The following is a 12,728-nucleotide window of genomic DNA, read 5'->3' on the forward strand; positions in this document are numbered from 1 at the left end:
CGCCCCCAGCCAAAAAAAAGGAAAAAAAGGGCCGATATGGCCCTATTCCATGCGAGGGGTTTGTCTACGATTATGTACATAAAAAGTGTACATGTATAGTATTACTCTTTATTTAAATCGGGATAAAGGTCGAGCATGATTTTAGTTGTTAACAATATTAATATGACAAAATTATGCATTAAAACGTGAACCCACAATTGATTTTAATTTTGATACCGTGAGACTTCACTGATTGCAAATTAGTTTTATTCTAAATTCTTCGAGATTACATAATTTTTACTTTTATGTTAAGTTTGAGACATGTCTTATCCACTTAAAATTATCATTTTTCTTTAGTTTACACTCATGATGACAGGGAAGGGTGAACACCCGGGAGGAATGTAATTCTCTAATTTGGGCTGGGAGGAGTTTAATTCTCGAATTTGGTAAGGTCCGGCCCAGTTTCGCTTGGCAAATCAAAGACAGATAATACGAGAATTTCAGCAACATAATAATTTACATGATTCTTATAGGAACTTTTGACAAAAAGCCAAAATACCTAAATCTTCTCGAATTCTCCAACTCCAATTATCAAAACAGTGATCACTAATCAGGATAATTCCTCACAATGGTCAAAAGTGCTGTCTCCTAATTTGCTGTTTACTATGATGTTTTGAAATTTTGAGTTATAGCTGTATTTTTGCTGTGATGGTGTTTTTGACTTTGTGTTCATTTTTGCTTCCAATTCCAATACAAGATGTTCAACAATAATAATTAAGTCATGAAGACATCATTATACTTGGTCAAGAAGCTCAAAGAAAAATTCTTTCCAAGGGCATTATCCTAAGATTGAAGGTCGAGGCCTCGTAAAATATCCTTCGCAAATCCTCCCATTGCTGCATGCTCATCCATAGCTCGTTCCATCGGATTATATCGTAAAAATTCCGGAAAAAATAGCCAAAACGAGGTAAACAACACAAATCCAATGATTAACGGGCCCGATATTATCCGAGGCAAACACCATCTGCCATTAATCGCCTTCTTAATTGCAACCTCGATCATTAAACTCACACCGTGCAGCAAGCAAAACCATGTGATTCCGCCCTTGGGCATTTCACGACCCATGTAAAAGAAAATTAACTCGTGCATTAACCCCGAAATCATAAATGTGCCCAAAATCGCAGGTAGAGGGGCCCATTTCCTGCCTATTATTCAGCGATTTTGAGAATCAATTTTTTAACTATTAAGAGGAAAAAAGTGAATCCTACCTGTAAATGAAGAAATTAAAAATAATGACTGACTTAGAAAAAGTAACGGTCAAAAAATTGATTTTTTGAGATGAAAAAAAAAGAACCAAATAGGGGCTAAATCTCCTTTTCGTTTGCAAAATCCAATTACCATTTGCTAATTAGCCAACAAATAAAAAAGCAACATAACAGGATTGTCAGCACAAAAACACACAAGGGTACCAACCAAATTATTCAACCTAAAATATATTTGTAATAAACCTTATATCTCAATAGGGAATCTCACCCCCGAAAAAGTGAATCCTACCTGTAAGTGAAGAAATTAAAAATAATGACTGACTTAGAAAAAGTAACGATCAAAAAATTGATTTTTTGAGATGAAAAAAAAGAACCAAACAGGGGCTAAATCTCCTTTTCGTTTGCAAAATCCAATTACCATTTGCTAATTAGCCAACAAATAAAAAAGCAACATAACAGGATTGTCAGCACAAAAACACACAAGGGTACCAACCAAATTATTCAACCTAAAATATATTTGTAATAAACCTTATATCTCAATAGGGAATCTCACCCCCAATCCACTTTTGCACTTTGGGTCCCATTCATCATTTGGTCACCTTTAAGACCACAGACTGTCATTTTTGACTCCCATAAGGATAGCCTTTTGTCGAATAGTTGAACAATTTGCATCCATCTGTCCGTATGAGCACCACAAATGACAGCTTAGGGACATAAATGGAAAGAACTACAGATGATAGGCAATTTCTGAAGTTACATATTTGGCAAGAACTAGTTTGTAGCACTACAGATGATAGGTAAACCCAAGACACATTTCAATTAAGGGTAACCCTTTTTCTTTTTAAATTTATCTACTTGTACAATTGTTGTTGACAATAATGGATGGCAACATTGATATTGTCAAATTTAAGACCACAGACTGTCATTTTTGACTCCCATAAGGATAGCCTTTTGTCGAATAGTTGAACAATTTGCATCCCTCTGCCCGCATGAGCACCAAAAATGACAGCTTAGGGACATAAATGGAAAGAACTACCGATGATAGGCAATTTTCTGAAGTTACATATTTGGCAAGAACTAGTTTGTAGCACTACAGATGATAGGTAAACCAAAGACACATTTCAAGTAAGGGTAACCCTTTTTCTTTTTAAATTTATCTACTTGTACAATTGTTGTTGACAATAATGGATGGCAACATTGATATTGTCAAAATCTGATCCATTAATTTTAAAAACAGTTTTTAAAATGGATGAATGTGATGTTGACAAGTATGATTGTCAACCAATATTGTATGAAATGATTATACAAGTAGCGTGAAAATTTATTTATTTATTTATTTTTACCAACATTGTAAAGAGGGTCAATAATAATGTTTGTTAAAACAAACCTGCTCCCTGTCCTGAATGGGAGCCCCCCTATTGGAGGGGCACCGGCCCTCTCTTCAACCCTGTCCCCAATCCGGGACAGGGGACTTTATTCTTGTTAAAAACAGTGCATATACTAACTGAACACAGTAAATTTGACTCTCATGCCCAACTTTTAAACAAAACTCATTCTCTCATCATAGACTTGTAGTTGTACACAGATATTAAGCATGCCAAAAAAGTAGTAGAATTGATTGACTGAAAGATCCAGTAAAAGGTGTCAGGCACTTCACAAGTATGAAAAAAGGCTCTGAAGAACAGAAAAACGTCATCATGTTCCAGCTTTCCGACGACCAACTCGAGCAACAAATCCAACCTTAATTGGAGCAACAGATCGCCCAGAACCGCACTACAAGAAAATCTGAATGAAAAACAGTAAGTAAACCATGGGAGCAACACAAAACGATATGCTCAACTAAAAAGGGTTTCCAATTCTCATGAGGGCTGAAAACTTTCAAATTCCTAACGTGACTGGGATTGGACACTAGTCCGTTTGATAGCAAAGGTGGAAAAGGAAAAACCAATTCCATGTAAGTTGGAAAAGAAAAAAAACACCAAAACCATAAGAATTCGATTTCTATGAAATTGGCCAAAAACATGCTTTTAAGTGTTTGTACCTTGAAATTTGAACTCCATTTCCACTTTCGTATCAAACAGTCAAGGTAGAAAACAAATTCCTCGAATTTGATATTTTCCATGAAATACAGCACTATCAAATAGACCTTTAGAGCAAGTTTTTTGTCATATCATAGGATCAAAAGCTATAACGATTGTCAAGGACATCTATATAAAGTTTAAACTGAGGCCTAAGAACAGTCTTAAAAACTCTTCTTCCAACAGTAATGAAATCAGACAACGTAGACAAATCATTGATCATCACGGGCCTTTCTCCACACACACATAAAAAATAAAAAATAAAAAATAAAAAAAAGCCGGAAAAAAAAAAAATGAATGGCGTCTATAGAAAATCTGATTGTAACTGTAAGGGTGCAACTATTATCACAGAAAAAAGGAATGACAAAAAGTGCCTGCTTTAGGAGGAAGACTGAAAGATATTATCAGAGAGCGAGAAACATAATTAGTGTTCAAGCACTGTGAATTTAACTTGAGGCCTCAGATTATTTCAATGTTCTCCTTCAATATATGCAGTCAGACAATGTAGGCACATATTTCAATCATCACAGGCCTCAGGAAAAATAAACTAATTGTGGCTTCTCATGATAAAAAATTAACTTTTCCAAAAAATTGAAATTTAACAAGGCCAGTAATTTGAGTTTCTCTAATTTAACATCAATTACGTGCATAGACAAACATGAAGATGAGATGTTACCTTCTGAAGATGAGATGTTACCTTCTCGCATCTGAGAAAGAAGGGTCTCCTTTGAAAGGATAGTATCTAGACTTCTGCAGCCGTTGCATATCACGTAATCACCTGGAAACATTATTTGCAAACAATCACTTACAAGAATTTCTTAGAAGCAAAAGGAAAGTGCTGCTGTAAACAACTTAGTGAATAGATCACCGAAATAGAACATGGATTACTTAATAAAAGTAAAATTAAACATGCATCAGTGCTTAGTTTATGACTGTTTCAAGGCCTGTTTAAACAACTTCAGCATGGAAGAAAAAACTGATAAATAATAAAAAAAATCAAGGAGAACCTTCTTTCCAAAATATATTTGAAATTAATATTATCCATTTATTTGTATATTATAGTAAGTGGATTTAATCGAATTGTATTCTTCAGAATACAGCAAAGAATCAGAACTTACTGACATAGCGCCGCAGGATTCCCTCAAAATTCCTGGGTGCAAATCTCCCCTTGACTACCAATCTCTGTTGTCCATCAAGTGATCCACTTGTTCCCATCTCAGCCAGCAAGAACATCATAACATGCTCTGGTTGCCTGTGCATCCTGAACATAGGAAATCCACACTGAGGAAATTATAAACTAAGATACTCGATGTCCACAACGGGCATATATAAAGCAACATTAGAAATGCTACCAGGCACAAGCAGCAAAAAAAGTTATTGAACTATCTGAACAGAAATATGATAGGCCCACAGTCCAAATCATCTACCAGAGGCGCAACAAAAGGGCAGGGGCAGAAAAGGGAATACTGGAAGAGAAGAGATCACATGCACAGTTACGTAGTCTGTCGAGGGAATGATCCAGAAGCAGAGCAACCTATAAATAAGGGGAGTCAATTCCAGTTGAGGGGGCATAATTTGGTAGTCTTAGGAGAGAAGTGGTCTCGAACGTCCATATCCTTGTTATCTTTTTTTTCTGTTACTTAGCCTTTCCAATCTATTAGCCGATTTCTTCTTTGTAATCAAAAGTTCATCAATGAAATACTAAAGTTCCATTTGAGTTCATCAATCATTATAAATATTATTTGGTGAAGTTTGAATTTTCCCAAGTTCCTATCAACTGGTATCAAAGCCAATCGAATCCGATGGTGAATTTATTGGATAGAGTGGTGAGTTTGGAAGGAACCCAGCAGAAACTGCAGGAGCAGTTGGAGGGGATGCAACAGGGAATTGAACGGATGCAGGTGGAATTGCAGAGGGTGCAAAACATGGAGAGAAACATGGCAATCATTTCAGAACAATTCACCTTCATGAGAACGAAATGGGAAGAGGCTGAAAGAGGGAGAAAAGAAAGGGCCAAGAGGAAGGGAGAGATTTAGAGTACACTATACACTCTGAGGTTTCACCTGGCTTAGAGATGAGTAATAGGGAAATGGGGGGTGCTGCCGGAGGGAACTGGAGGCCGGAAACCAGAGGGAGAAAATTAGAGATGCTGGTGTTCACGGGGAAAAACCTAGATGAGTGGATTTTCCGGGCAGAGCGCTACTTCGTGTTGAATCAACTAATGAAGGAAGAGAAGTTAGAGACGGCAAGTCTGTGTTTCGAAGATGCAGCACTAGCCTGGTACCTGTGGGAGCAGAAGAGGAGGGGTGTGAGAAGATGGGATGAGCTCAAAGTCCTGATGCGAGCTCGATTCGGGCCTTCCATGGAGGAACCATGGAGGAGCGATTCCTCGCACTCCATCAAGAAGGTTTGATGGCAGCATACTGGGTCGCATTTGAAACTACGGCAGCCCCGATTGGGAGATATATCAGAGGCTATCTTGGAGGGTCACTTCATAAATGGGCTAAGCCTAGAAATTAAGGCCGAAATTAGAGTGGTGCAGCCCAGGGGATTGGATCAGATAATGGAATTGGCCCAGAGAATTGAAGAAAAAAATCAGGACCTCCAAGCCCAAAGACCCATTAAAAGCAAATCAAATCTCAGCCCCAATTGGTTCTTGTCACCCGATTGTGCCCCAGAGCCCTAATCCCAAGCCGACGACGACACGTCCCACATCAACCGGCGCAACTACCCTGTTCTTCAAAAGGCTCAGTGAGTCCGAGTTAAAGACCAAGAAGAAGAAGGGGTTATGCTTCCGTTGTGATGAGAAGTACTCCATTGGACACAAGTGCAAGAATTGAGAATTACAAGTCCTGCTGGTTTGCGATTAGGAACAGCAAGGTGAATGGGGTGCGGATGAGCCAGCAGAGGAGACGACCGGAGAGGATAAGTCGGTGGCCGGGGAGTTAGTTGAGCTGTCCATGAACTCCGTGGTTGGGCTTACCTCGCCTCACACCATGAAAATTAAGGGAAATATTTTGAAGGAAGAAGTAGTGGTGTTAATCGACTGTAGGGCTAGTCATAATTTTATATCAACAAATTTGGTGAGGAGATTGGGTTTGCCAAGAACAAAGACATTGGGCTATGGGGTTATCATGGGTACTGGGTTAGCAGTGCAAGGAGCTGGGGTGTTTAAGGGGGTACCGTTATCACTTCAAAATATGGAGCTGATAGAGGACTTTCTGCCTTTGGACCTAGGGAGCTCCGACGTGATCTTGGGGATGAAATGACTATCCTCTCTAGGTCAAACGAAGATTAACTGGAGGTCACTCACGATGAAATTTCAGATTGGGGGGATTAGCATGACCTTGCAAGGTGACCCGAGCCTAAGTAAAACTTTGGTCACATTGAAGGCCATGATGAAAGCATTCAAAAGGGAGGGAGAAGGAGTACTCCTCGAATTTGGCAATCTAGAAGTTGAACTGGGAGAAGTGCAGCAGGAGATGCCTGCAGAAATAAAGTAGGCTTGGATGAATTTAAGACAGTTTTTGAAGAACCCCGTGGGTTGCCACCACAGCGTAACCGAGATCACGTCATTACTCTCCAGCCGGGTACAGCTCCCATCAATGTAAGACCCCATCGCTACCCCCATGTTCAAAAGAATGAAATAGAGAAGTTGGTCCGAGAAATGTTGGCAACTGGAATTATTAGACATAGCACCAGTCCCTTTTTGAATCCAGTTTTGTTGGTGAGGACAAAGGATGGCGGGTGGCAATTTTGTGTAGATTATCGAGCGGTAAATAAAGTGACAGTGCCGAATAAGTTTCCTATTTCGAGAATTGATGAGTTACATGGGGTGACGATCTTCTCGAAATTGGATTTGAAGGCGGGGTACAATCAAATACGGGTCAAACCTAAGGATATTCCTAAGACGGCTTTCAGAACACACGAAGGGCACTATGAGTTTCTTGTGATGCCATTTGGTCTCACGATCGCTCCGGCTACATTTCAGTCGCTCATGAATGAGTTGTTTAAGGAAAAGCTGAGGCGTTTCGTTCTGGTGTTCTTCGATGACATCTTAGTATTAATCCACAACGTTGGGGAACATATGGGACATTTGAGAAGGGTATTGCAAGTACTCCTCCAACATCAGTTATATGCCAACGAGAAAAAATGTCGTTTTGGTCCCAGAGGTGGAGTATCTAGGGCATTATCTCACGCCATGGGGTGGCGGCAGACAAATCAAAAGTTCAAGTCATGGTGGAGTGGCCAAGTCCCAGTTCATTGAAGGAGCTGCGGGGTTTTTTGGGGCTTACAGGGTACTATCGCCGTTTTGTAAAGGATTATGGTAAGTTGGCATGGCCACTAACGGAACGACTACGGAAGGACAACTTCTTCTGGGATGAGGAAGTAGAACAAGCCTTCAACAGACTGAAAGTAGCAATGTCTACTATACCTGTTCTAGCTCTTCTTGATTTTGATAAACCCTTCATCATAGAAACTGATGCTACGGGGCTTGAGTTAGGGGCCGTATAGATGCAGGATCGGCACCCAATTGGGTATTTTAGCCATGCACTGAACCCAAAAGGGAAAGTCAAGTCGACTTATGAAAGAGAATTAATGGCTATCGTTTTCGCGATTCAAAAGTGGAGACACTACTTACTGGGCCAAAAATTTCATGTGCACACATATCAAAAGAGTTCGAAATTCCTGTTAGAACAGCAAGAGGTAAATCCCGAATACCAGAAGTGGCTGCTTAAACTGACGGGATACCAATTTGAGATTAATATCGGCCGGGGAATGAAAACAAAGCTACGGATGCCCTTTCCCGAGTTAGCTCTTCAGCAAAATTGATGGCTTTATCAGTCTCTACAGCGGTGCAGCTGCAAACTCTAGCTGAGGAGGTAAGAGTTGAACATCAATTGTAGAACGTAATCCAAGATATCAGTCGAAACCCCTCGAGCAAGCCAGGTTCTGCATTGGTGAATGGTCAGTTGTTGTTTAAAGGGAGATTGTTGCTTCCAAGGGGTTCGAAATTGATCCCGTTAATATTGCAAGAGGGACATGACAGCAAGATCGGGGGACATTCTGGGTCTTTGAAATATTAGAAGCGTATTGCAGCAAGTGTCTACTGGGAAGGGATCAAGTCCGATGTCCATCGATATGTTAGCCAATGCACAGTATGCCAACAGCACAAGTACAGTGCTTTTTCACCAGCCTTTTACAATCACTAACCGTCCCCAGCCGCGTTTTGGAGGATATTGCTATGGACTTCATTGAGGGATTACCGAAATCAGGAACCATGGATACAATTTTGGTGGTGGTGGACCGATTGAGCAAGTATGGGCACTTTATTGGACTCAAACATCCTTTTACAGCAGCGTGGCAAGTGTTTTTATTAAGAAAGTGGTACGGCTTCATGGGATACCTCATTCTATAGTCTCAGATAGGGGCAAGGTCTTTATGAGTCATTTTTGGGAAGAGCTATTTCGACTGCAAGGTACAAAGCTTAATCGGAGCACTGCTTACCACCCCCAGTCCGATGGACAGTCAGAGGTATTGAACCGAACTTTAGAAACATATCTCCGTTGTTTTGCTTCGACATGACCTAAGTCTTGGTTCAGCTGGTTAGCGTAGGCAGAGTTGCGGTACAATACCTCTTACCACACAACATCAAAGAAGACTCCTTTTCAGATCGTATACTGGTGTGATCCTCCCTCTTTGCTGAGATTTGAATAAGGGTCTACCCTAGTGTCGGTAGTAGAACAGCAGTTACTGAAACGTGATAGAGCATTGGAGGAATTGAAGGCACAGTTACTAAGGGCCCAAGCAAAAATGAAGAGTAGAGCAGACTCTAAAAGGAGGGATGTCCAATTTCATACTGGTGATTTAGTACATCTGAAAAGCAGGCCAAACCGCCGGAAAACATTCGCCGCATGGGAAAATGAGAAAGTGGCCCCAAGGTTTTACGGGCCATTTGCAGTCGAAAGGAAGATTGGGTAAGTTGCATATAAGCTATCCCTGCCGGCTGCCAGCATGTAACATCCATCCGATTTTTCATGTGTCCCAATTCCGAAAAGCAGGAGGAGTAGAACATGCAGTGGAGGAAGTACCGAGTCAATTGAATGAAGAGTTGGAGATGGTGGTGGAACCTGAGGCAGTGTTGGGAATAAGATCGGGAACAGGCCACAACATTAGGGGTATGGATGTGTTAATACAATGGAGAGGGCTGCTGCCGTTAGAAGCCACATGGTAGTCATATGACCTGTTAAGACAGCAATTTCCATCCTTTCACCTTGAGGACAAGGTGAATCTCGTTGGGGGGAGTAATGATAGGCCCACGGTCCAAATCACTTGCCAGAGTCGCAACAAAAGGACAGGGGCAGAAAAGAGAATACAAGAAGAGGAGAGATCACATGCACAGTTACGTAGTCTGTTGAGGGAATGATCCAGAAGCAGAGCAACCTATAAATAAGGGGAGTCAATTCTAGTTGAAGGGGCATAATTTGGTAGTCTTGGGAGAGAAGTGGACCTCTCGAACGTCCACATCCTTGCTGTTAGCCGATTTCTTCTCTGTAATCAACAGTTAATCAATGAAATACTAAAGTTCCGTTTAAGTTCATCCATCATTATAAATATTATTTGGTGAAGTTTGAATTGTCCCAGGTTCCTATCAAAATACTAAATTAAAAAAGAAACCACATTTTCCAGGTTAAGAAGGAAAAACATGTATTTAGAAATCAAGATATGAATATGTATCTTTAGATGTGCAAAAAAAACCAACATGCCTTGAATTCTTGTGCAAACCAATACAATCAAAGAATAAAAAATAAAAAGAAAGAAATCGAAGAAAATGACCGTAACTTTAGATGTGCGAAAATCCAACATGCCTTGAATTCTTATGGAAACCAATACAACAAAAAATGAAAAAGAAATCGGAGATATAAATCTATTTGTTTTCAATGGTTGGGCACCACAGAATTGATGCAGAAATGTATTACGTTATAATCATCAAAGGGCAACGCTGAAATAAAAAATCATGAAACTCGTAACACAAGTAATTTAATCAAGAAACGAAACGGCATACGTTTTGCAAAGATCCATGAAATTAACAAAAAGGGTTTACTTCGTGCCTTCACGAAGAACTTGAGGAGGCCTCATAACTGTCCTACGCAGATCTCCAGCAAGTTCAGGATTATTCTCACGGAGGATGTTGAACACTCTTCCTAGAAGCTGTACGAGGTTAACCAAAGTGAATTAAAAGTCACTGAGGAGTAAATACTGAGGAAGAAAAGAAAGAAAGAAGAGAGATCAAGTTCAAAATGTTTCAGAACCTAACATAAGAAATGTTATATAATTATTAAAAGGGAAAAAGAACAAGAACAAGCATAGCTTTATTCCCTAAAAAATGGGTTCAACTACATGGATGACGGATCCTTTTCCGCCATTCTATTGAATTTAAAGGAAAAAGAACAAGAACAAGCATAATGTGAGATTTCATGTTATGTTGTTTTTTTTATGTAAAAAGACACAAATTCCCCACTTCTAACCAATTCTGCTGAAATTACATTATAATACAACGTGAGAGCCTTTTTACATTTATAAAAGGCATCTATGACCATCTGAGACATCCTTCCTTAATTATCGACAATTGGTATTACCTTCAATTTTTTATATATAGCCCCTGTTTGTTGGCCATTATTTTGAAAAAATGGAGTTTTGAATAGACTTTTTTTTTTTTTTTTTTTTTTTCATTATCATATGATGCTACATGTCTGATTAAAAAATGACACGTCAAAAATAAAGATTTTCAATGCCAGTTCAAAACTGAAAGATCATCTAAAAGATTAAACCCCAACCTAGCGAATTGCAATACGTATTTTTAACAAAAATTATTGAATTAAGCAACGCCTGAAATTTTCATAAAGCACTTTGACCTGAGTATACAAATTAGAAAAAGAAAACTTCCTTGTACTCATAATTCCTATCACTTACGTCCCATGGCTATTGTTGCAGAACAATCCCTTCTCCCTCTTCATCCTCTCCAATATCTGATATTTGGGAGTGCATAACAAAATTAATAAAGAAGCTTCACAACCCTGTTAAGAGAAGACATAAATCAGATGTAGCCTCAAATATATATTAGTCATAAACAAAATTCTCACCATCCAAATCATCGCCTGCATTCTCTTTATCATCATCTAGAAGATCGGTATGAACCTGCAGGCAAAATGATCTCAATTAATAATTGCTCGAAAATAATTTTTCCAGCAGAATCACAAACTTGGAACAGATGATAAAATCACTAACAGGTTTCTTCTTCTTCTTTTTCATGCCAGCAAATGAAGTTTCAAGACCGTCAGAAACTATATAATTACGTAGACATACATCAGCATCATAAAAAAATTGCGACCCCGTGAAAAGAGTTGTGGAAAGAGAATAATGCATAAGAAATCAAGAACACTAGATTGCTGAATAAATTTACCAGACAGGCTCTCAGTTTTCTCGGCCAGATTATCAACAGTTTCATCCTCGGCAGGATCTTGAATCACAACCTTCTTCTTTTTCTTCATCTTTGTAGGGTCAAAAGGGGCAATCTGCAGTAACAAACAGTTGAAATAGTCCCTTGAATTATTCAAATGCCATGGGGATTGTAAGAATGAATTTTCTCTTAGAATACAGAAGGATATGTACTTCTAACAACTACGTCCAAGATCCATTCTAGGAAAAAAATAAGGTTTTTCAGCCTACTGAACTCACACGAAACCAAGCAAATCAAGGTGTCCAAAATCGCTTTTACCCTGCCCAGTTCTCATTACTTTGCTCATTGCAGCGACTAATAAACTTTCAGATCGAAAAGAATAAAATAAATGCTATTATTTTCCATTTCGCAAGTCACTAAATTTCATTCACAAAATTTTAGTACTCCGACGCCGATCAACACAAATAGCACACAGAAGTATATGTTGTCCCCCGACTAATTAGGATAATCACATTATTCATATACAGCAACATAAACAATCAATTCAAATAGCTAGCATGCCATCACCAATTTTTTGCACTTAACAAACTGAAACCCTCCAAGTCACCAAGAGAAAATCTTTGCTAGCATCAGCAGTAATTTACAATTACTGTCACTACCACCGTATGTAAAGAAATACAATTATACATGTTCTATTGTGAAAAATAAAATGCAGGTATAGCATCATAAAACTGGAACATAAGAAAGAAACATCTCCTGCCTCCTCAACTTCGTTTTGATTTTCCTTCTCAGCCATGGTGGTACTTAGACCAGCAACAGAAATTCAAAAATGCAAATGAACTTCGACATCTCGCAAGATAACGTAAATAGAAAATTTTTATCGCTATTAAGATCGTAATTCTAGCGCATTTCATAGTAAATAAAATAGAAAAATAATAATATTAT

General features: G+C 38.9%; 1 pseudogene; it reads right to left on the reverse strand.

Moving 5' to 3' along the window:
• Positions 1-2,939: 2,939 nt before the first annotated feature.
• Positions 2,940-12,728, reverse strand: LOC111392171 (annotated as a pseudogene).

This window comes from Olea europaea, chromosome 4 (genome assembly GCF_002742605.1).
Source record: "Olea europaea var. sylvestris chromosome 4, O_europaea_v1, whole genome shotgun sequence".
Taxonomy (NCBI): domain Eukaryota; kingdom Viridiplantae; phylum Streptophyta; class Magnoliopsida; order Lamiales; family Oleaceae; genus Olea; species Olea europaea.